General features: G+C 42.0%; 1 long non-coding RNA gene across 3 annotated transcripts in view; it reads left to right on the top strand.

Annotated features, from left to right (window-relative positions):
* The window catches only part of LOC142856241 (uncharacterized), a 326,516-nt gene that overhangs the window by 102,537 nt on the left and 197,650 nt on the right, over positions 1-26,329 (top strand). For all 3 annotated transcript variants that reach the window (XR_012911607.1, XR_012911606.1, XR_012911608.1), the window contains exon 2: positions 16,031-16,326. This is a non-coding gene — a long non-coding RNA (uncharacterized LOC142856241). The remainder of the gene's footprint in view (positions 1-16,030; positions 16,327-26,329) is intronic.

Below are 26,329 nucleotides of genomic sequence, written 5' to 3'. Positions count from 1 at the left end.
ATATTTTAGGTTATTTTCCATTTTAAAATCTCATTTTCACTCAATTATAGTTTGAAAGCAAACCTCATATTACCATCCTAAAAAGTAAACCATTCCCAAGCTGGGTGTGGTGGTGCATACCGTAAGTCCCATCCCAGCATTCGGGGGGCAGAGGCAGCAGAATCTCTGTGAGTTAGAGGCCAACCTGGTCTACATATTGAGTTCCATGACAGCCAAGGATGTTACACAGAGAAACCCTTCCTCAAAAAAAACACTACCAAAAAAAAAATTTAAACTACTTCCAAGTGAGAAAATCGATACAGAAAGAGCAGCCACTATGAAGGGCAGATAAACGCACATAATGACATTTGTGTGCTGTACTCTGGCTAGGACACTCTGGTCCTATCAGAGAGGCAAGGTACTAGCGGCAGCAAAAAAGCTGACACACAGTCTTCAGTGATCACACAATAGTATGAATTTCAATTCCTAGAAACCAGTAAGAATAGGACAAATGAGCAGAGAAAAAAAGGACAGAAATTAGAACTGTTAAAATGTGTAGAGATAAACATAGATAATAAATTCATGAAGAAATGTGCAGTATTATTCACAATTAGAGAAATTCCATTCAAGATCACATTAGGCACTCTTTTGTGGGCGTTGGCATGGCTCGAAGGAAAAGTCTGACCACTCCAAGTACTGCTAAGGATGTGGATCCATAGGATTTCTTGTATGTACCTGATGGGAGTAAAAATAGGTTTTAGTTCACTGGATTGAAAATCAACATCTGCCAGTTAATGATTCATTTATTCTATGACCCAACATTTTCAGCAAAAATCTTGCATATGTGTAGGAGGTAGGCACACGGATATGCACAGCGCTGCTGTTCATGATAACGAAAACCCGGAGACAGCCCAAAGGACAATCACTGACCTAGTAGATGTGCAGACTAGTGTTCAGCAGGTGTACAGCAGAGGATCAGAGACTGTTCCCGTGCTCAGGAAATTGATGAATGGATAGGATAATCCGAAAGAAGAAAGCAGTCCTGGAGCAGGAGACACGAAACAAGCCTGGGAGGAGAGCAAGCCTTCATGGGGAGGCAAACCCTAGCTATGGATTTGAAAAGGGAGGGTGTTTTCCACATGCATGGGAGTCTGAAAGTGAGGCACGGGAATTGTTGAAATTAGTTTTACTTGACTGAAGCAGAGAAATGGAGGAGAGGGACCTGGGGGCTCAGACAATTAACAAGGCCCCCTCCTGCAGGGCCTGCTAGCTGTACAATGGACTTGGGGCTTTATCTGAAGAGCTACAGGAAGCCATTGAAGAGATTAAGTCAGAGAGTGATATGATTAGACCTTTCACTTACCAAGCAGCAGGACCAAAGGCAGAAAGGATCAGGTAACTCACGTAGAGGCTGGCATCATCATCTAGGTGGGCCATAGTCCTAACTGGAAGTATGGGTATGAGCTAGCAATCAAGCAGAAACAGTAACACTTGAAGATTAATTGGGTAGAAAGACTGAATGCAAATACAAGCAGGATTTTATGGGTAGGGCGGAGATGATGGTGTTAGACATCAATGCTTGGACTGATGGCACAAAGTGCAGATGTGTATTCTTTTTTCTTCCTTTTGTTGTTGGGATTACATACGATGTAATTACATTAACTTCCCCTTTCCTTTATCCAAATCTTTCCATCTACCCCTCCTTGCTCTCTTTCAAATTCATGGCCTTGTTTTTTATTCATTGTTGTTAGATGCATATTTGTGTATGTGTTTGTTTCTAAATAGAACCTACTCGGACTGTATAATGTCACTGGTGTGTATGATTCCAGTGATGACCATTTGATATTTGGTACTGGATAGCTAACTGGCGAGCTCTTCCTAGGGGAAGTCTGTTTCTCACACTCAGCATTCCTTAGTTGCCTACACTTCTTTGTGTAGGGTCAGGGGCCTCTTGGGCTCTCTAAACTCCAGTGCACTTGGCTGTGTCTATTGGTGTTGTCCTTATTTAGTTCATGTTTAGGCAGCCGTGTTGGTGAGACTTTATAAGTATAGCCTTCGATGTTTCTGAGAGACAGTCTCATAGCAAAACCCCCAATCCTCTGACTTTTTCAGTTTTTCTGTCCCCTTTTCCACAGGGTTTCCTGAGCCTTAGGTGTGGGAGTTGTTTCGTAGATGTATTCAAATATATATTCTTATCCAATGCAACCCATTTGCCTAGACAATGGTTCACAATCTATTGAGACAGTCTGTCAGGAAAGTCTAGGCCTGGGGTCTCATAAGCTCTGGAAATGTCAGAGGTCCCCTTCTGTTTCCAAACACCTGGACTAAATTGCTAAATAACACTGAATACCCTCTCCACATGTTAGGTGTATTCAAATGAAAGTCTCAAACCCACTTCCTAACAATAAAAGCTGCTTTGGGAGCTGGTGGGACACCTCGGTTGGAAAAGTACCTTTCTCAATCCCAGAAGCTGTCTAAAATGTCCAGGGGTGTGGTGTGAATATTTTAATTTCATCACTGGAAAGGGAGAGGCAGGAAGATCCCTGGGGTTTTCTGGCAAGGTAAGACAATATCTACACACACACACACACACACACACACACACACACACACACACACTCACTTAGACACACACATGCACATACACACATATACAGCTACTTAGCTTTATGTTATGAGAAACTCACACACTCCTTACCTGTATGACATAAAGTTTACAAGCAACTTTGGCAACATTACAAACATTTTGCTACTGGACTCCTAATTTGAATGTAAGCTCACGGTTCTTCAACAATTTCAGTTGGCACTTTCTATCCTCAGTCAACAAACCCTGGATTTAAAATTTTAAAACTAAATTGTATTTGCACACCCTTTCCTCTGTCATCATTCCCTAAATAATGAAGTTTTTTTTTAAAAAAAAAAAACAAATGAACATATCTCATGTTTGAGTCGTATATTGTTCTGAGGCTCACAGAAAGGTTTACAGGTTATGCAAACATCATCCATTTATCCAATGTACTCAGATACCCTCGGGTTTTGATATTCATGAAGGTGGAACAAATTCCCCAAAAATACTAAGAGATGACTGTAGTTTCTTATTTTTAAAAGCAAAAATAATTACCCAAGCAGGGCTTCCTAGGGCAGAAGCTCAATAATACAATCTTTTGCATTTGATAAAACATAGAACAAATGCATAATTCATCTATTCTTTTCTTTTGTACTATGAGCCATAAACATGTAAAGGAAGTAACTTTAATTTCCTATGGAATGATTGCCCAAGATGCAGTGTTCTGATTGTTGGGACAAAAAAAGAGAGAAAGAATGCACGGACTTACCTGTCATGAGTCCTCAAAGACAACACAACAAGTACTATGGTCATTTTATAGATAAATAATTTCCCAGAAAACTTAAAAGCAAAATGCTCGCTTGAGTGATCTATGCCAAGCTGCAAGGCATATTGACCCTTGACCTTCAGATCAGTGCCCAAGGATTGTTGTTAATACTCAAACTTGGGGAAGAAGTATTTTACACACCTGCAAGGGATAGGGTAGGGAAAGTGTTTTTATCACTTCCTGTGTGTCTTATTACACAGCACATTCTAAGGATTGTTAATAATATTTGTTAATCCTCATGTATGTGTTTGTGTGGATGCTGGTATCACACAGCAGGCGGCAGGATGGAATTTCATATCAGAAATATTAAAGTCAGGTCTTGGCTTTGCCACTTTAGAATCAAAGTGTCATTGAAATAAATTGTCTAAATGTCACCTCCACCTCCCACCTCCCCGCAATGTAAATCTGTTACCATAAGTAGCCAGCAAGGAAAACTAGTGCAGCTAAGGGGTTCTAAGTGCACTCAGAGGCTATTCAATATTAGGCCTGAAGGCCCAGTCGCGTCAAAACATGGTGACTTACTCCTTTAATCAGAATTATTGGTTCTTAACATGGTGTATAGGAAACAACATAATACCGTACTTCACTGACTCTAACTTGTATTTTAATTTAATTTTTTTATCCTTTGGTGAAACATATACACAAGTACTATATTTCCGTAATTTCCCCCTTCCTCTCTCCCCTTCCACCTCCTCCTGTGTCCCTCCATAACCTCTTCTTTAATCATTGTTGTTTTACACATACGTGTGTGTGAGAGAGAGAGAGAGTGTGTGTGCATGTTTAAGCAAGTTTTTATTTTTTTTTTATTTTTTATTTTTGGTTTTTCGAGACAGAGTTTCTCTGTGGTTTTGGTGTCCATCCCAGAACTAGCTCTTGTAGACCAGGCTGGCCTTGAACTCACAGAGATCCGCCTGCCTCTGCCTCCCAAGTGCTGGGATTAAAGGCGTGTGCCACCACCGCCCGGCTCAAGTTTTTAAAGTAATATGTTTCTTATGTCTTTTTTGAACATCTTCTGAATTACCCTCCCCCACCAGGTAAAATCCCCTGCCTATTTGATTTCCCCCTTTATGATACCCGAGTCCTACTCCCCGTCTCTAGCCCACTCTCTTCTCTCCTACTCCCATGGTTCTTCTTTGATTTCCTGGCTTCTGCTCTTATGCAGTTATATATTCAATTCTGAAAATTCAGAGCAACTCAATACGCAAGGGAAAGCATGTGGCATCTGCCTTTCTGGGTGAGTTATCTCATACAGTATAATATTTTCCAGTCCACCCATTTCTCTGCAAGTTTCTTTTTTTAAGTTGTGTATATTATTTTGTTTTGTCCTATAATTTTATGTTATCTTTAAATTTTTTCTTTTATCAAAAATAGATTTTTGTATACAACCTATTCTGATGATGGCTTCCAGTTCCTCCCTCTCCCTTCCTCTCTGAATCAATACCCTTTCTTGTCTTTTGTTAGAAAATAAATGGACTTCTAAGGAATAAGAATAAAATAAAACCAAATATGAATAGGACAAAACAACCAAACAAGAAAAAGAGCCAAAGAAAAAGTATAAGGAATGTGAGACTCTCACACTCTCGGGATTCTCCTAAGCACCCAAAACTGGAAGCCATAATACATACCCAAAGGACCTGTATGGTAGGTCTACCTTTAAGAGTCAGTGGTTTGTTTCCCCAGTGAGACTCTCTTGATGAAACTAAGTATTTATTTGCAAGTGGCTGTCAGTTGGAGATTGCTGCTGGGTTAGGGACTGGAGCATGCATCCGCTTCTTTCAGCTCGAGGACCCCATCTGGCGCAGACCCATGCAGGCCCTGTGTGGTCATACATGTTTCAGTGCTATTGCGTCAAGAAGGCCTTGATTTCCTGGTGTCCTTAATTCCCTCTTACTCCCCTTCTCTTCCTCAGTGTTCTTGAGCCCTGAGGGGAAGGATTTGATAGAAATATCCCTTTTAGGGTTGAGTGTTCTGGGGTCTCGCACTCTCTGTATGTGATGGCTTGAATGTAATTGGCCCACAGAATCTCATAGGGAGTGGCACTTTTAGGAGGTGTGGCCTAGTTGGAGGAAGTGTGTTACTGTGGGGGCGGGCTCTGAGGTTTCCTGTGTATAGTGATATCTTATTTATGATCTGACAATAAAGCTTGCCTGAAGGTCAGAGTGCAAAACTAGCCACACTAGTCAGCCATACAGGCCAGGCAGTGTGGCACACACCTTTAATCCCAGCAGCCACACTAGTTAGTCACAGAGGCTGGGCAGTGGTGATGCATGATGTAAGTCCTAGTCTCTAGCCTCTAACTTTAGAGCCCCCCCCCCCCGTCCCTGTTCCCGTCAATCCTTGACCCCTCCCCAGAGGAGGGTCAAGACAGCCCGCCAAAATCTTGACCATGCCCCCAGTCTATTTAAACTGCTCCCCTGTAAAGTTCCTTCATGGTCCCCATGTCGTCCCCACCCAAGAACTCAGGAATCCCATTAAACCTGAATATCCTTTAATTTGGCTTGTTGTGATTTGGCTTGATTGGGATTTTTGTGTCGGCAGAGAGTTTGTGCTAGGAATATTCAAGAACTTGCTCTCTTTTCAGTCTGAAGATTTCATAGAGGTAAGAGCTCTCTAGTGGTTGGCTGCTTTGTTTATCTGATCTCTCTGCTTGAACCCCAATAATCCGAGCACTAGATAGGGCTATAAAATGGGATGAGACAGGAATTCACTCTCTTAGTAATGGTAAAAATAAAACAGCGTTGTTCCCCAAGGGGCCCATGGGCCATAAGGGGCAGTGGATTCCAGGCAGGGAAGAGCAGCTGGTGAGAGACCTCAGGGTCTGTCGCTTCCCCCCATGAGGAGTTGTGACAGGTGAGAGGCAAAGAGGCAGATAGGCAAGACTTGCTGAGAAAGTGAGTATTTATTTAGTGGGTTATGGAGGGAAAAGGGAAAGGGGTAAGGGGGTAAGGGGAAAAGGGGAAAAGGAGAGAGAGAGAGAGAGAGAGAGAGAGAGAGAGAGAGAGAGAGAGAGAGAGAGAGAGAAACAGAGTGGGGAGAGGAGAGGGGAAGCTACCTCTTTGGGAGAGAGATGGAAAAGAAGGAGAGAGCTCAGACTTGAAGCAGAAGGAAGATCCCCCTTGGTTCAGTGGATGGGGGAGGGGAGGGAGTGGGTAGGACTTGTCTCTTAAAGGGACAGGACAGACCCTTACAGAAGCCTGAAGCAGTTAGTCACAGAAAATGAATGTGTATGTTCCCATTCCTGGTACTGGAAGCTTCGTTTGGTGATGAGATATCCAATTAAGGCTTTATCTCCCCCACTACATGAGATTTCATTTAGATGACCTTCATATATCGATATTAAAGGACGCTTCTACTGTAAAATGTCCCTCTAGTTTTAGCTGTCCTTCCCTATTTCCCCTCCCTGGAGTTCCTCGTTTTTCCTCACTCAAAGCTTGATCCTCCCATTCCAGTCCTCCTGCCCTGTTTGTCCCTAACTATCCATTCTATATCCTTTTCCTAGGGAGATTCACTCTCCGCATTAGATCCTTACTCCACATAAACCTCTGTGATTATATGGATTGTAGTATGGTTATTAATTACTTAACAGCCAACATTCACATACAAGTGAACACATACCACATTTTGTCTTTCTGGGCCTGAGTTACCTCACCCAGCATTATTATTTTTTTTTTTTTAGTTTCATCCATTAACCTGCAAAGTTCATTATTTTAATGGCCGAGTTATATTCTATTATATAAATGTATCTCATTTTCTTTATCCATTCACCCACTGACAGACATTTAGGATATTTCTGATTTCTGCCTATAATGAATAGAGCAGCAACAAATATGATTGGGTAAGCATCTTTGGGGTAGGATGAAGCATCCTTTGGGTGTATGCTTAAGAGTGGTATAGTTTGATCATGGGATAGTTTGATTCCCATCTTTCTGAGGAATTGCAATCCTGATTTCTGCAGTGGCTATACAAGTTTTCAGTCCCACCAGCCACAAATGAGTGTACCTCTTACACCACTTCCTAGTCAGCATGATTTGTCTTTTGTTTTATTGATCTTGTCCATTGTGATATAAAATGAAATAGCGAAGAAAGTTTGATTTGGATTTCCCTGATGAATAAGGGTGTTGAACATTTCTTTAAGTGTTTCTCAGCCATTTGAGTTTTCTCTTTTGTTTTTTTTATTTTTTTTTAGTTGTTGAAAAAAAAATTTCCGCCTCCTCCCCATTTCCCATTTCCCTCCTCCTCCTCCCACACATTGTCCCCCCCCACTCCCCTACCCCTCTCCCCCTCCCCCCCACTCCATTCCCCCTCCCTCTCGAGAATGAAAAACAGTCCAGATTCCCTGCCCTGCAGGAAGACCAAGGTCCTCCCACTTCTATCCAGGTCCAAGAGGGTGAGCATCCAAACAGGCTAGGCTCCCACAAAGCCAGTTCATGTATTAGGATTGAAACCTAGTGCCATTGTCCTTGGTTTCTCATCAGCCTTCATTGTTCGCCATGTTCAGAAAGTTCGGTTTCATCCCATGCTTATTCAGTCCCAGTCCTGCTGGCCTTGGTGAGCTCCCAATAGATCAGTTCCACTGTCACAGTGGGTGGGTGCACCCCTCGTGGTCCTGACTTCCTTGCTCATGTTCTCCCTCCTTCTGCTCCTCAATTGGATCTTAAGAGCTCAGTCCAGTGTTCCTATTTGGGTCTCTATCTCTATCTCAATCCATCGCCAGATGAAGGTTCTAAGATGATATGCAAGATATTCATCAGTATGGCTATAGGATAGGGTCATTTCAGGTTCCCTCTTCTCAGTTACCCAAGATACTATCTGGGGACATCTCCCTGGACACCTGCTAGCCCCTCTAGAGTCAAGTCTCTTGCCAACACTAAGGTGGCTCTCTTAATTAGGATATATATTTCTCTGCTCCCATGTCCACCCTTCCTTTATCCCAAACATCCCATTCCCCCAAGCTCCCCCAATCCTCCCCTTCTCACGTTTCTTACCCCAATTCCCCTTAGCCCCATGCCACCTCACCCCCAAGTTCCCAGTTTTTGCCCGGCAATCTTGTCTACTTCCTATATCCAGGTGGATGACTATATGTTTTTCTTTGGGTTCACCCTCTTATTTAGCTTCTCTAGGATCACAAATTATATGCTCAATGTCCTTTATTTATGGCTAGAAACCAATTAGGAGTGAGTACATCCCATGTTCATCTTTTTGGGACTGGGATAACTCACTCAGGATAGTGTTTTCTATTTCCATCCATTTGCATGCAAAATTCGCAAAGTCATTGTTTTTTACCACTGAGTAGTACTCTAATATGTATATATTCCACACTTTCTTCATCCATTCTTCCATTGAAGGGCATCTAGGTTGTTTCCAGGTTCTGGCTATTACAAATAATGCTGCTATGAACATAGTTGAGCATATACTTTTGTTGTATGGTAGGGCATCTCTTGGGTATATTCCCAAGAGTGGTATTACTGGATCTTGGGGTAGGTTGGTCCCGAATTTCCTGAGAAATAGCCACACTGATTTTCAAAGTGGTTGCACAAGTTTGCATTACCACCAGCAATGGATGGGTGTGCCCCTTACTCCACAACCTCTCCAGCAAAGGCTATCATTGGTGTTTTTGATTTTAGCCTTTCTGACAGGTGTAAGATGGTATCTCAAAGTTGTTTTAATTTGCATTTCCCTGATCACCAAGGAGGTTGAGCATGACCTTAAGTGTCTTTTGGACATGTGAATTTTTTTTCTGTTGTAAATTCTCTTTCAGTTCAGTGCCCCATTTTTTAATTGGGTTAATTAGCATTTTAAAGTCTAGTTTCTTGAGTTCTCTATATATTTTGGGGATCAGACCTTTGTCTGTTGCAGGGTTGGTGAAGATCTTCTCCCAGTCAATGGGTTGCCTTTGTGTCTTAGTGACAGTGTCCTTTGCTTTACAGAAGCTTCTCAGTTTCAGGAGGTCCCATTTATTCAATGTTGTCCTTAATGTCTGTGCTGCTGAGGATATACGTGGGAAGTGATCTCCTGTGCCCATATGTTGTAGAGTGCTTCCCACTTTCTCTTCTATCAGGTTCAGTGTGTTCAGCCTGATATTGAGGTCTTTAATCCATTTGGACTTGAGTTTTGTACATGGCGATTGTTATGGATCTATTTTCATTCTTCTACAGGTTGACAACCAGTTCTGGCAGCAACATTTGTTGAAGATGCTCTCTTTCTTCCATTGAATACTTTTAGCTCCTTTATGAAAAATCAGTTGTTCATAGGTTTGTGGGTTAAAATCTGGGTCTTCTACTCTATTCCATTGATCGACTTCTCTGTTTTTATGCCAATACCAAGCTGTTTTCAATACTGAAGGTCTGTAATAGAGTTTGAAGTCAGGGATGGTAATGCCTCCAGAAGTTCCTTTATTGTATAAGATTGTTTTCGCTATCCTGGGTTTTTTGTTTTTCCATATAAAGTTGACTAATGTCTTCTCAAGATCTGTGAAGAATTTTGATGGGATTTTAATGGGGATTGCATTGAATCTGTAAATTGCCCTTGGTAGAATTGCCATTTTTACTATGTTGATCCTCCCAAACCAAGAGCAAGGGAGATCCTTCCATTTTCTGGTATCCTCCTCAATCTCTTTCTTCAAATACTTAAAGTTCTTGTCAAATAGATCCTTCACTTCTATGAAGCTACAGTTACCCTGATAACAAAACCACACAAAGACTCAACCAAGAAAGAGAATTACAGGCCAATCTCACTCATGAACATAGATGCGAAAATCCTCAATAAAATACTGGCAAACAGAATCCAAGAACACATTAGAAAAATTATCCATTATGATCAAGTAGGCTTCATCCCAGGGATGCAGGGCTGGTTCAACATACTAAAATCTATCAATGTAATCCATCATATAAATAAACTGAAAGAAAAAAAACCATATGATCATTTCATTAGTTGCTGAAAAAGCATTTGACAAAATTCAACATCCCTTTATGATAAAGGTCTTAGAGAGATTAGGGATACAAGTCATACCTAATTATAATAAAAGCTATTTATAGCAAGCTGACAGCTAACATCAAATTAAATGGAGAGAAACTCAAAGCCATCCCACTAAAATCAGGAACACGACAAGGCTGTCCACTTTCTCCATACCTCTTCAATATAGTGCTTGAAGTTCTAGCAATAGCAATAAGACAACATAAGGGGATCAAAGGGATTCGAATTGGTAAGGAAGAAGCTAAACTTTCATTATTTGCAGATGATATGATAGTGTACATAAGCGACTCCAAAAATTCCAGCAAAGAACTCCTACAGCTGATAAAAACCTTTAGTAGCGTGGCAGGATACAAGATTAATTCCAAAAAATCAGTTGCCCTCCTATACACAAAGGATAAGGAAGCAGAGAGGGAAATAAGAGAAGCATCACCTTTCACGATAGCCACAAATAGCATAAAATATCTTGGGTTAACTCTAACCAAGCAGTTGTCTCTTTTGAAAATCCTCTGTTTAGATGGCTACCCTGTATTTAAATTAGGATGCTTGTTCTCTTGATGTCCAGTTTTTTTGAGGTCTTTATTTAGGTTTTAGATATTAGCCTTTTATCAGATTTGTAGTTTAAAAAAATATTTTCCCTGTCTTTAGGCTGCTATTTTGCCACACAGAAGCTTTTCAGTTTCATGAGGCACCATTTATTAACTGTTTATTTTTTTTGTTTTTGTTTTTTCATTTGCCTTTTTTAAAAACAGGGTTTCTCTGTGTATCTTTAGAGTCTGTCCTGGAACATAGACCAGGTTGGCCTCAAACTCAAAGAGATCTGCCTGCCTCTGCCTCCTGAGTCTGGGATTAAAGGTGTGTGCCACTGTTGCCTGGCAATTGTTGATTGTAGTGCCTGTGTTATGGGTGTTCTGTTCAGAAAGTCTTTTCCTGTGCTGCTAAGTTCAAGAATATTTCCCACTTTCTCTTCTATCAGTTTCAGTATATCTGGCCTTGTGTTGAGGCCTTTGATCCATTTGGAGTTGAGTTTTGTGCAGGGTAATGAGTACAGGTCTATTTGGTTTCTTCTACACGCAGACATTCAGTGTGACCAGCACCATTTGTTGAAGATATGTTTTTTTCCAGTGTGTATTTCTGGCTCTTTACCAAAAATCAGGTGTCCATAGGTGTGTAGACTTATTTCTGGTTCTTCAAGTCTATCAGTGTTTCTATTTTTGTGCCAATACCACCAAGCAGAGAACTTGCATCGTACTGACCTGAGCACTCTGCACATGCATTGCAATAAAAGTAAATGTATCCCTCTCCTTTTAATTAGTTCTCTGAGACTTTCATACAGTGCATTTCATGGTATTCACCCCTCCCAGACTCCTACCAAATCCATGTCTCTTCTCTTACCATTCAACTTTGCTATTAAAAAACAAAACAACAACAGAAACACATCAAATATAGTTTTTGCTGCTCACTTACTCTTGAATATGTGGCATTCTCTGCCTTTGCTCAACCCACCATGGGCTGGACCTTTAAAGAAAACTGACCCTTCCTCTCCCAACAGCTCTAATTGTCCATAATTCTTTAGTCAGGGAAACCCCACTACCACCTCCCCTAGCTCCATGCTGGGATTTTGTCTGACTTGACCTTGTGCAGATCTTGTATATGCTGTCAGAACCACTGTGAATTCATACTGTGCAAATAGCCTTCTGTGTAGGAAAATGTTTCTTCATAGTTGTTATTCACCACCTCTGTTCTTACAGTCATTCAGCCCCTCTTCCTCCTGAGCTTCAGTTGGGGTATGGGTAGGAATAAAATAGATGTCCAATTTAGGGTTGAGAATGTTGCAGTCTCTTATTCTTTGCACCCTGAACAGTTGCGGGTATTTGAGGTAATGACCACATACTAAAAAGAAAAAGAAGCTAGCTTCTCCGATGAAGGTTAACAGATGCACTACTACTCTATGTGTATAACAATAACTCATCAGCAGTCAGTTTAATGCTATGTCTATTTAGCAGAATAATAGTAGTAGGTTTTCCCCTAGAGCCTTTGAGCTGATCATACCACAGATTTTCCCCCACACACCGTGCATCTGTGTGTTTCATCTTGTGGAGTGGACCTTAAGTGCAATCAGAAAGTGGTTGTTTGCTCCCATAACATTTGTGCCACTATTGAACCAGTGGGACTACCTTGCCCAGCTAGTCATTTTGTAGCTTGTAGCATTCACAGCTAAAAGAGATTATTAATTTTCTCACCTGGTAGTATACATTGCACCTTCCAGGCCTATGAAAAATAGTTGGAATGAAGCTTTCAGGTGAATAGCAGCTTGTCTTCTCCTTGTTCAGGGACTCAGTATGTGATGTCTCACTGTGAAGTTCTAGAGGGCAACCAAGGGCACTGGCAATATCTTGTAATATTTGGAGGTCTGTGTAACATCACTTGCCCACAACTGTACCTCTGACACTGGGCTTTTATTTGTTATCCTATGGTATCTACTAGATATATAACTGATTCATTACAGAAAAAAAAACTCAATTTAAATTTTTTTATAAACATGTAAGCATATATTTTAGGAAGTTTCTATAGTAATAAACTTCTGTATGACTTTCTCAAAAATGTCTTCAGTATTAGTTATCCCTTCCTATATTCCCCTACTCTACCTGCCTTCTCATTTAACTCTCCATTTAATGACTCCTGTTTTATTTTTTCCCTGTATAACACTATGTTCTATCTCTCCCCCTTGAAATATCCTATATACTTTACTAATTTTATAACCTCTATGGGTATTACAAATGAAGCACATATCTAAAGATTCAAAGCTGAGAAAAAAATACATGATATTTGTTTTTCTGACTCTGGGTTATCTCACTCAGAATGATTAATTCCAGCTCCATATGTTTACCTTTTGATTTCATAATTTCATTTTTAACAGCTGAATAATATTCTATTGTTTAAATGTGACATGTTTTATTTATTTATTCATCGAATGAGGGAGGATATCTAGGTTCTTTCCAGCTTCTGGCTGTTATGAAAGAGCAGTAATGAACATGGTTTTGCAAGTGTCTCTGTAGTAGGATGTAGAGTTCTTTGGATATATGCTTAAGAGTGGTATAGCTGGATCTTGAGGTATATCCATTCCAAGATTCTTGGGGAACCACCACATTCATTTCCATAGTTGCTGGGCCAGTTTGCACTCCCTTTAGCAATGAACAAGTGCTTTCCTTTCTCTGCATCATTACCAGCATGTGTTATCATTTGTATTATTGATCTTGGCCACTCTGATGTAAGATGAAATCTCAAAGTGGTTTTAATTTGCATTTTCCAATGGCTAAGGATAGTGAACATTTCTTTAAGTATGTCATACCTCTCTGTGTGTTTCATCTTTTGAGAATTCTCTGCTTAGTTCTTCACCGCATATTTAATTTTAATTGTGTTACTTGTTTTCAGGATGTTCAGTTATTTTATGTCTTTATATTTTAGATACTAACCCTCTATCAGTTGGTCTCACTTTTCTAAAGCTCAAAGATATCATTAAGTTATTAATACGGGATCTATCTATTGATTTATTTATTTAAATGTAGGCTCATTAGAGCTGTAAATGTTCCTTTAGCCTTAATTATATTCCATAGATTTTAATTTTTTGATTTCTCTCCTGACCCAATTTTCACTCAGTATTGTGTTGTTTACTTTCCATGAGTGTATATTTTTTAAAAAATAACATTTCTATTGTTGCTGAGATCTAGCTTTATTCCTTCATAGTAAGATTGGATGCTGATTGTTATTTCAGTTGTCTGTTATTTATTTAGACTTGCTTTATGTCCTAATATGTGGCCAAGTTTGTGGGAAGTTCCATGACTGCTGAGAAGGAATTGTATTTAGTGTCTTAATGGAATGCTCTTTAGATATCTGTTAGATCATTTGATTTATAATGTTATTTAATGCCAACATTTCTCTATTTAAATTCCATCTGAATGATTTGTTTGTTGATAATAGTGGAGTAGTAAAGTCACCCACTATAATTGTGTTAGGATCAATATGTGATTTTAGAATATAATTATTTTTCTTTTATAAAATTGAGTACTACTGTGTTTGGTGTAGATATTTAGAATTGTAACATCTTCTTGATGATTTTTTCCTTTAATGAATGTGCAGTGTACTCTCCCATGTTTTCTGAATATTTGTGGTTTGAAGAATATTTTACATGCTATTAGAATGGCTATGCTTGCTTGTTTTTAGTTCCACCCTCTTGGAATACCTTTTCCCATCCTTTTACCTTAATGTAGTTTCTTCCCTTGATAGTGAGATGTATTTCTTGGAGGACGCAGAAAGATGGATCACATTTTCTAATCCAGTCTGTCAATCTGTGTCTTTTTATTGTGGAATTGAGGCTATTACTATTGAGAGTTATTATTGAACAGTGTTTACTAATCCTTGTTATTGTTATGATATTGTTTTCTTAGACTTATTTTGAGTAACATTTCTGGTGTTATTTTTTCCTTGTGATTTTTTGGGTGTGTTTAATCTTCGCTTCAAACAAATATTTCCTTCTATTATCCTCTGTATAATTGTTTTAAGATTATTCCTTAAATTTCTTTTTATAATGGGAACTTGTAGAGCATTAATCTTGGCCCTTCCAGAGTTCAAATTCCCCATTGAGAAATTAGGTGTTATTCTCATTAGTCTGTTTGTATATGTTACTTGGTATTTTTTCTTTCAATTTTTAATATCCTACCTTCATTCTGTATATTTAATGTTTGTATTAATATATATTATGGAGAATTTTTTTTGGGTGCTGTCTTAATGGTACTCTGTATGCCTCTCGTATCTATCTTAACAGACATCCCTTTCTTCAGAGGTCTGGCCATGTGTACCTCTAGCTCTAGTTTCAGACTTTTATGTGTTTGTATGTATTTGTGTGTGTATGTGTGTGTTGTGTGTATGTGTATGTGTGCGTATGTGTATGTATGTATGTGTGTATATATGTGTATGAATATGTGTGTTTGTGTGTATGTATGTATGTGTGTGTGTAGGTAAATAGACTCCAAGCTGACCCTAGGAGTCTTAGTTAATCACTCTCCACCTTATTCACCGAGGCACAGTCTTACCATTACAGCCCAGAGCTTGCAGCTTCAGCTAGTTTAGCTTGTCAGCAGTCCCTGGGGTCCTTGTCTGTGTCTCCCAAGCATTTGGATTACAGGCAGGCGCCACACCCACCTGGTGTTTATGTGGATTCCAGAGATTTAACTTGCATCCTCATACTTAAACAGCAATTGTTCTATTCTAGCCCTTCCGCTTTAGGCTTACCCGGTCATGGGTCGCCAAAGCACTACAGACCATCCAGTGAGTTTCCAGGAGGAAATTTTCGTGGGTTCAGCATGAATTATGTGCTGTTCTCTGAGAAAATGGAAACAGCACCTTGATTGGCTGGCCATACCCAATCCCCTTAGGTGAAGCAGAAGTATTGAATTCAGCCTTCACATTTTAAGAGGAGGGGAAAGGTTGGTGGCTTCAAAGTAAAACTAGAGCATTGTTCCCCAAAAAAGGCAAAGGGAAAGTCAAAACTGACAGATCCCATTCCAAGTGAGTTCAGGATGTGGGACATCAGCACACACACATGTAAAACCGTGAGCCAAGAAACGTTAGTGCAGCAGATGGGTAAACCTGATGTGGATGAGCTGGTTTTCTGTGTTCTTTTCTTACAGACAAGACCTCAAGGTTCATCCACCTGTTGAGCCTCTGGTGAGCCCCCTGTTCTATGCCTCGTGCTACACTAGAAGCTGAGATCAAGGCAGTAGCAAGACCTTCAAGGCACCCATATCTGAAGTCTGCTTGAAAGCTGAACCATGCCACAGCCATGTTCTGTTTCCCTCCAGCTAGGATTTTCATTGTATCTCTCTCCTCCACTAAGACTGGGACCTGCTCACATCCCCCTGCATCCTAAGAGCATGTTCTTCCATGGAAGCATGTTACAGAATGGGATGCATCATTGGAGAAGCAGGTAAGAAATCTGAAGCCAATGACCTCATCTAGCCCTCAGCAGCCTCCGTCCTGGCTCTTGCCCCCACCGCAGGTACAAGGACAAAAGGCCCATTGTCCTTAGAAGCCTATAGGATAAATGGAGAGCAAACGTGTCTTTGCTGGTTAATCTGCCTTGATAAGGAGTATTGTTTTATCTCCTGCCATCGCAAGGGTTTCAAGGGGCGAATTCTCCTGGGGACAAAGTCTGCCTTGTCTTTTATGACTCACTGAGAGGATGAAATTGACCTTTCATATACTCTGTGGTTGTCACAGCTCAAGTGCCAAGGTGTTAGGGAGCCTTGAGAATATTCTCCTTCCCCCCAAAACAGGCATGCCATCTATGGAAATACTGTGTGTGTCTCTTCAGCTTCACGTTTAATTTTTAAAATTAAGACTGTATGAGTAAATTCCTATGATAAACACAAAGACAGTACAATGACTTGCCTCCTGTTCCCCAGCACCTCCTTCTACTTTTCCCTAGCAATGTCATTTGCATTTAGGGTTTGCTAAACGGGTGATAAATCAGTAACAATACTCTTTTATACTAATTGTATTACATCCCAAGTACGCAGTTTACTGTAGGTTCACTCTGCATTGTCCATGGTGCTCTTGGTCAGTATTATGACACATAACTACCACTGTACGGGGAATTATAAAGGAGTCTTTCTACCCTCAAAGTCTCGTGTGCTCTACCAGATCACCCACATTCCCACCTCCCACTCTCCCCAGGCAGGTGCCAATGCTTTCCCACTCTTCAGCTTTACCTGTTCTAGAATGCCATAGAGGTAGGATCGTCACAGTGGTCACTCAGACCAGCATCTTTAGCTAGGCATTGGGATAACCTTTCCCCTTCTTGTGTGACTTGATAGTTCATATCTTTTTACTACTCATTAGTTTCTTCAGGTGCTAGGGATTGAACCTAGGGACTTTGCCAGCTGTACAAGTGCTGTGCCATGGAGCAGCATCCACACCTCTTTGCCCAATAGCTTCTACCTTACTCTAAAAGCTTTTCATGTAACAACTGATATTCTTGGCCCTATATTCATTTTCTTTTTTATTATTTCCTATGAGATAACCTAATTTTAGAAAGGGCCTTATTGTATGTGGTATTTCAAAAACTAAAATGACTAAAAAGCAATTTTAAGTGTTTTTGGTAAGGTAGAGAAACAGAGCAAACTCTAATATGTCAACTGTGATTCAACTACATTAAGTTGGCATGGGCTTCAGGCAACATTGGTACTCATGGCAATTGTATCCAGATGAATTTATATGTCATATAATTAGTGTTTCTCCAGAAATAAATGATCTCCTGGTTTTTCCCCCCAGCAACATTGGAGGTCCCACTTACAGTAATAGCATTCACAAATTCACATTTGATACATGGGTCCCACATTTTTTCCTTTCTATTTATATTTCCAGAACGTACCGTATCTGTCTAGCAAAGTAATATGGTAAAAGGTGTTCCTGTCCAGTCATACTGTGACACTGAGGCTGGGATGGGAGCTCACTGTGGCGAGTACAGATCACAGAATGCCAGGCCTGAGCAGACTGTCCTTGCCTTGCCCCGGAAAGATGTGTTCTTAAACATCCATTTCTCCCCAAGACTCGGCGTATTCACATAACTAATGACAGTTCCCGCCTTCGAAGATGTTCTGGAGGTCAAAGGGGAAAACCTTTGGAGCGTATCGACAGCAGAGGCAACAACAAAACCCCTCTGCACACAGCAGTAATCTATGCAGGGCCTTTGGTCCATGGAGAAAGGAAGGGCTGAGTCCATTTAGGTGATCATTAAATTAGTCCTGACTGTCGGCAGTGGCAAAAGCTGGATGGATCCTGTCACAGATGTGTTCCTAGACATAGCTAAGTCTGTCCAGGAAACCAGCTTCACTGAGGTGAAGGGAAATGAAAAGGTCAGGGGTCATGTGAAATGGCACAGAATTGAGCACATCCCTTCTCCATTTTGGACTCAACCCCTGCTATGACCGAGTCACTGATAATAGCTGCACTCTTCACTCTGCCTGCCTCAAAAGTCCCATTTCCGGAGCAAGTGTCTGTACCAGAGATGTCATTAGTAGTCAGTGTGATTCCCAAGTAAAAGTGTGAGTGTGTGTGTGTTTACTTGTGTGTGGGGGCCAGAGAGCGACTTTAGGGATCTTCTGAAACCGTCCCCCACTTCATTGTTTTGAGACAGGGTCTCTCACAGAATGTGAAGCCCACTTTGTAGTAATACTGATGGCTGCTTAGCTCCAGAAATCCTCCTGTCTCCCATGACTGGAATTACAGGTGTGTCCTAACATTCTAGGCTTTTTAAGTGTGTTTGAGGAGTCTAAACTCGGGTCCTCATGCGCGCATTGCAAGCACTTTCCTGTCTGAGCCTACTGCCCTTGTGCGTGTTTTCCAGATTTGGTTAACAGTTAACTTGAGGTTAACTGAAGGATTCCGAATCACCCCTTGCCTCTCCCCAATCCTCTTTCTCCTCTTATATAATTTCACCATAAGATATTAATAATACAAGAAATCTAAATCTAGGATTCCACATTATAAAAAGTGAGCCAGGAGTTCCTGCATCTGTGCCTCCACCAGCGGGCTCTTGACCCTCTGTGGATCATGTTTCTTCCTGTGTCGTTGCTGCTCTGCTTTCTCTGTGCCTCTGCACAGAGATGTCCTGAACTTGGCAGCTCTTACAGGGTGATGACCAGGAGGCAGCAAGACAGCAAGACCCACTGGCCTATTGTTCTTGTTTAGAGAGGACAGTTCTACGTGCATTCCTGAATTATAGTTCTGTAGAAGAAGAGGAGGAGGAGAAGGAGGAGGCAGAGGAAAGAAATGTAAATCTCATAAGACTCTAGGCATTGAACATCATTTCTTTATCATGATTTACACACTTGACTTTTGCAGAGCTGTAACACCCGATTTGGTGTTACACCCTCGGTACAGTTCGCGCGCCTCTGTACCGAACGCGAGTCGGGCAAGGGCCTGGAGATTGAAAAGAAGACACAGAGAGACCAGGGTCATTCGAAAGGAGATCAGCCGAATGCCACTTTATTCAGCGTTGGGGGAGTTTTTATCTACCTGACTGCAGCACAAGGATCTCCACCCAGGCAGGTGGGAAATTACCATATTATCAATGGAATAAATGCCCTACAGCTAACCACCAGGCGGGGCAGGCATAGCACAAAAACACACAGGAAGCTTAGTAGTTGATCATAAACTGTCCTCATGAATGCACCACAGGAATAAGGGAGACCAGGGCCCTACACAGAGCAAATTTGCTTTATCCAAGGTAGATTACAAACCCAGCACCAGCCTGATCCCTTACACCTTTGTATATCCAACATACATACAGATGTCAATCCTAAAAAGCATGCTTGAAGGGATTATGGGAAGGGAAGCCCTGGAAGACGGGAAGACAATGATATGATGCTGGGAAAGCTATCACCCAGAGAGATACCAGGCGGGCTCTGTTACTGAAAACTACAGATCCCAGCAAAGATGATCACCTGTTAGGGCTAGAAAGGAACTCAATTGCGTTTTTTACTGTTTTAAACAAAGCAATGGTGAATTAAGGTCCATTTAGCAGTCCCGTGATAAGAGTATCAGAAACGAGATAAGCTTAGTGGTTAATGATCATAGACCGGGCAACGAGAATGGATTTGAAGCCAAGTTGCACTTTTAATCATTCATTTCAATAAACCAATCCAACGCTCAAGCCCTGCGTGTGGCAAATGAGATAATGTTCATCTCGGTATTCTTGAAATTTTGATTTAATAAAATAAAAACAGAAATGCTTAGTTCAGGTAGAGTTTTATGAACTGTTCCCTTTTATTCAAGTGTTAAGGATTCTGAATGAAGGGGCACACCGCATGGAGCACCATTTTGAACGCTCTCACCCTAAAACCCCACGTATTCTGAAGAAGCTGGGCAAGCCTGTCAGCAACAGCATGGAAGATACTGTCTTAAATAAGCGAAAGCTGAAACTGTGTGTGTTGGTACCCCCATTAAAGCAAGGATTGGGGGTATGGCTTCTGATTACTTCTCCAGGACTCAGGTCAAAAGTGCATCATTAATGCTGTCTTCGTTGCTATTGAAAGAGGATTCCGTTTTACATCAGTCCTATTTACAGCAGCTTTCCCGGGACTCAAAACAAAACAAGGCTCACCCGCCCACTGGTGTGCAAGCTCCGCGAAGTACAGTCTTCTACTGTGACATGTATCCCGGCAGCACGCCACTGTCTGCCCAACCCTACTGTAGGGTCAGAACCACCCCCACGCCCTACCCACCCCCACCACCCCATCCCATAACATCACTGACCTCTTGGGACGGTACTAAGAACCTGGAAGAAGCATTCAGCATCTCTCTCGAGATGAATAAACTACATGGAAGACTATGGGTATTTTATGATCTGTTATAGACGGATAATTCAAGGTGCAGTTTGGTGGGGTTTTTTTTTTTTCGCCTTAAAGTAAGAAAGCTTAGCAGTGAAACTCATTTTCCACAACTCCCGAATGGTTTTGCAATGAATCTGTGAACTTAATCAGCTTCCTCTGTTGAGGCAATCTCCCCTAATTGTGTTCTTGTGTGGAATAGACATGATGACAAAAATACTACCTCTCTGGAAAGAAAGTGTGGACCTCCGTTACCCGGGTAGGAACAGCCTAAGTCCCTGGTGAAAAGGACATAGGATGGTGCTGACTCCGGCAGTATTTGCCTTCTGGATAATTGTGCTCAGACTCTTCCTTCTTGGTCAGCAGTAGCACAACGAAAATCCTGAACTAAGTATCTCTGGGACCGTAATGGTCTAGTAGCTAAGGGGACTGCCAAGTAGATCTCGAGAAATTTCCACAAGACTTTTCCAGAGCAACGAGAAGCGATAGCAGAAATGAACGAGGAGATGGACCACAGAACCCGAATGTCTTGAATTCATCTCCTTTTCCCGGTCTCTAGGAGCCAATGCCCTCTTTTCCTTACCCTCTGTGCCAATAATGGCGGGTTCAGAGGGGACCTGCCAGGAATGTTAACGCGGCTGATGACTGTCAGCTGGCAAAGCAACCTGGCGAAAAGAAGTGCAGGCTTAGAAGGTTCCTGTTCCTCTGTTCTTGGGCAGAGTGACCTTCAGAGCTGCAGGGCCAGTTTGTGGGAGTCGGTGGGTGTGGCCAGAGAGGGAGATTCAAGGATTGGAAGCTGACCTTTCAGAGTCGAGATTTTTTCCATCCTGGAAAATAAGAACTGAGCATAGGCATTGAATTAGAAGTGGAAGGATTTCCCAGGGCTCTCATCTGTCCCAGCTGCATCCACAGAGCCTGGCCAGGCCTTGCTCCTGTCCTTCCTGGGGCTAGGATTCCTGCTTATCCCTCCTAGCTCTTGGCTGGGCGCTGAGGTCCACAGAAGCACCTGAGACATACAAACTCAGCTGTAGTCAGGAGACGCAGCCTCAGAATTGGAGGAGGAATTGTGAAAACATTATTTCCCTGCAAATCAGACGCCCTCCTCACTCCCACAACAAAAGAACTAGTGTTTCTCAACGCTCTTGCCTCAGGCCCTCACCCGCCTGTGAATAGGGGCACTGAGGGGACAGAAACACCATAAAATCCTAGGTTCCCTCCGCTCAGCCTCAAGCTGTGGTTTCCCATTTCCTCCCACTGGACAGCTTCAGTATTAATTGCTCCCAAAACTAACAGTAAAATTTCACTACCACTCCTTGCAGGCAAAGAAAGCCTCAGGTCTTCTGGGAATTTTGGAGCGGGGCTTGCCGACCCTGGCGTCTCTCTCCTGGTTTAGACACAAGCGGTGGGGGTTCCAGACAGTTTCCTTGGTTTGGGGGAAGAGGCTCTCAGCACAGAGTAGTCCAAAGCTGCTCGTGAGAATTCACTAAGAAATGCAAATTTCAGTTCATCAGAAGCCCCGGGACTTGGCTGGCTCCTTAGTGTGTTGAAAAAGCCTGCAAGTGATTTCAGTTCAGCTAAATGGTGAGGCTTGATTGATCCAGGCGAGGTATTTATTTTGTCAGGGAGCTTTCGACTTTTGCTGTTGTCCATGTGGTCTTTCACTCCCTGTGGCATGCTTCCTTTAGTCTCGGTCTGGCAGGCTCCTCTAAAAATACCCTCTATATGTCAGTCACCATCATCCTTTCTACCTAAGTGAGTGAAATGTTCTCTAGTTTGTGTCCTGACATTTGTGGCATCTACTAATAAATATATTTTGGTAAAAACCACCAAGTTCCCATGTTCTGTGCCAGGCTCAGAAATCCGAACAGGCTTAACCTCAGCAAATGCTTTCTATAGGATATTGTGAGGCTATAGTTCCGGTGTTCTGGTGATACCAAATGAAAAATTTAAAAATCGGCTAAAGAAATTAAAATTGTGGATGGTATCTGGGGCTTGAAGCCTCACCTCTGACATGTGCTGACTCTCTAGACTGAGGTGGTGATTCGACTTCTTCAGTTATCATACGTTCTGAGGAAACACCGCCCCGTGGTTAGCACAGTAGCTGGCCAGGGCGGATGCCGTGAATGCCCGTTGCTGCTGCTGTCGCGGTCCTGGTCTTCACATCATTAGCCGTGTTCATTGTGACTGCGGCAGAGAACACAGGTGAAAACATCTGTGAAGTTGTGTTTTTGATGTTGTTTGTCGGTTTGTTTTGTTTTGTTTTCCATCAAGGTTGTGGGCTTATCTCCTATACTTCCTGAAGTGCTGACCCTTACTGTAGGCATAATTGACTTTTCATAAAATGTTTCATAAAACATACCAAAACAGTTGTCAACACCTTCCGAAAATTGCCTTCCTCGATTGCCCAGGATCCATCACTGCCAAGAGTCCCGGATGAATCATTTAAAGTGATATTAGATCTGACCACATTACCCTGCTCATAGCCTCTTTAGGCTGGACCTCTGGTTCATATTAGAATATTAGAAACTGTAACATGGTTTCATATTAGAATCATTTGGGACACTTTCAAAACAAAGCCTGCTCCTGCATCCCTCCAAGACTCAGGTTCAGCGGGGCATAGTGTGTGACCTGGACTGTGTCCCCCCAGGTCATCCTAAAGGGCCAGACTGCTCTACTTTCTGTTTTGTAAATTCTTTTGTATGTTCCAGTGTGTGTGTGTGTGTGTGTGTGTGTGTGTGTGTGTGAACACATGCGTGTTCATGTATGTATGTTTGTGTATGGAGAGGCCAGAGCCTCTGGGGCCATTTCTCAGGTGTTGTCTGTCTCCTTTGTCTGTTTTGTTTTCTTTGTTTGGGTTTGTAGACAAAGTCTACTAGGTCTGGAGCTTGCGCTAGTGAGCCAAGTAGGCTAGCTTGCTGAGCTAGTGAGCCCTGGAATGCCTGCTTCAGCCTCCTCAATGCTGGGATTACAAAGGCATGCCACATCAGGCTTTTAAAACATGGGTTTTAGGGATCAAGCTCAGGTCTTCACGCTTTCAAGGCCAGCAGGTTGCTTCCTGACTTTTCGTCTCTCTAGCCCCTGTAGCCATGTTTCTTCATAGCACATCAGAAAGCTTACAGAAAAGCGTCATTTGTGACTCGGCACAACTAGTGAAGGAAACAGACAGCTCTTGCCACTTGTCACAGAATTCATGTGTGGTGAGACAGCTGGTCAGGTCACACTAGTCCAACAACTTAACTGCCTACAAGATGCTGTACGTGGTTAATGTTCTAAGTTAGCAACCCCTTGCCAAATAGGATGATGCCTCGACTTTAAACATCCCAACAGCGTTTCCATGGCACTCATAGCCGAGGCACATCCTTCTGTAGCTCATTGCTCAGGCTACACTGCCCACCCCTCTTACCATCTTCCAAGAAAAACCAACTCCATTCATCATCACCAATGGCCCAGAAGACTGGAGGGAGATTCCTATCTTCACCGTCTAGACTTTTCCTCCCAGAGACACCAATGTCTAAGGATGAGAGGGTCAGTAGACATCTGGGGACTGATGTTTTCTCTGCTACAAAGAGACCATCACAGATTATCTGTGTTGCCTGCCACCAAGAGGTCCACAGGTGAAGAGTTCCATGAAGATGTGATTTCCCATCAATCTCCCCAAGTATTATTTTCTCTGGGCACCACCGTGCTAATAACAGAACCATCCTATGATTACAATAGATGCCTCCTTGGGCCACCACTGGGCAATTAGAGGAAGCTTCAAAGCTTTGACCATGAGTCAGAGACATCTTTGTGAGTTCATAAAGACCAAAATGAAGCACACAGGTGGCAGAAAAGAAACGTATTTCAATAGTGGAACCAAGAGTTTTAAAAAAATAACCCTCAAATAGGTAAATGGAAAAGATAAAAAAATAGATAAACCTGTAGTAGGTTTTGTGTTTTTAAAAAATCCTTCTTCTCCTTATAACCTCGGAGGTGTAGTGAGTTAGACAAACACACTCTGTGTAAGTCATGTTTGCAGATCAGTTCTAGCTCGAACGTTTTGCTTTTTATCTTCTCCTCTTGATCCTCCCTCGTTTCTTCCTCTCATTTCCCATCAGCATTTCTTTTGTCTCTCTGGGTATACAAGTGTTCCAGTGAGTGCACACGTGTGTGCAGGGGTCAACACCGGCTGTCTTCCTCAATCTCTCTCCGTCTTATTTTTTGAGAGAGAGTCTCTCATTGAACCTGGAGCTCAACGATTTAGCTAAACTGGCCCCAGGGATCTTCTTGACTTTGCCTCCAGAAATTTGGAATTATAGGTGTGCCCCCAGGTTCGTATGTGGGTGCTAGGGGTTGAACCCAAGTTCTTAAACTTACATAGCCAGTTCTTTGCCAACTGAACCATCTCTGCCTTACCATCAGTCACCATGTCTAGGCCCAAGGAAAATACAACAAAACCAGAAGAGAAGAGAGAAAGAGATTCCAACCAACACATTCAATTATGTTCCAGGTTTGTTGGGTAACAAACCAAAACTTTTTTGTTTGTTGGGAGCAGGGACCACGGCAGCAAGGGGAATGCCAAAGGCAGGTCCCCACAATGTGAGGAAGATCGAGCATGGGAAAAAGGAGCCTTCATCAGATTTTTGCATAGCTTTACCATGTCTATGTGGTGATAAATCCTGAAACCAATGGCCTTTCTATTACAGAGGGAGCTAGGTTCCCCCCACCATGCATGGGATTGGGGGTGGACAGGCAGCAGGAAGTTGTTTGTTGCCTAAAAATTCCTCTGTGTTGCCCAAGTTCTGCTTTGGTGCTAGAATAGAGGAGTTTTTGCTGTATGTTGCAAAGGACAAGAAGGCATTCAGAGTTGGCAACACTAAAACATGGCCTGGTGATGTTTATCCAGGAGTGGGCACGGATGGAGTTTCTTTAGCCTCTAGAGAATATTTTAGAATTTAAAGTCTATAATAAATTATTTAACCTAGGCTAAAATAGTCTCCTGGGAAGAAAACAATATATATAAAATGAGAGGCGAGCTCGCTGAATGAGTCAGCTGGGGTTCGGACAGGGCAATGTTCGTGGCAGTGTTTGTATTTGGGATGGAATGGACCTGGAATAGCAGGAAGGGGTGCTCCTCAGGAGGAATCAGGGAGTCATCTTCTTTCTTCTTTGCTTTACTTCATCACTTCTGTTCCCCCTCTTTTCTCTCTCTCCTCCCCTGAGTCTTCTCTTCTCTCTCCACAATGCCTGAAGAAGAGAAACAGGGCATCAGTACTTTGAACATAGACATCACCTTGGGACTGACTGTGTTAACTTGTGAGCTTTTGAACATATACATCACCTTGGGACCGACTGCGTTAACTTGTGAGCTTTTCACTCTGTAGTCAGGGCTGAAATCTGCATTTCAACAAGGGTTACTGGTCCTGGTCTACAGACCACACTGGAGTCACAAGTGCTAGAGGAAGTTCTGATAAAATTATAATGAAGTAAAGCTATTCCTTGCCAGGCTAGTAAATTAGTTATTTCATTCATTCTTTCAGTAAGTTCTTATTGAAACCTGCTTTGTGCCAGGCCTCGAGCCAGCACCAGGCCTATAATAGAGGGCAAAACAGACTCTTG

The sequence above is a fragment of the Microtus pennsylvanicus genome, chromosome 8, assembly GCF_037038515.1.
Source record: "Microtus pennsylvanicus isolate mMicPen1 chromosome 8, mMicPen1.hap1, whole genome shotgun sequence".
Taxonomy (NCBI): Eukaryota; Metazoa; Chordata; class Mammalia; order Rodentia; family Cricetidae; genus Microtus; species Microtus pennsylvanicus.
This window is presented reverse-complemented; position numbering and strand designations above follow the sequence as displayed.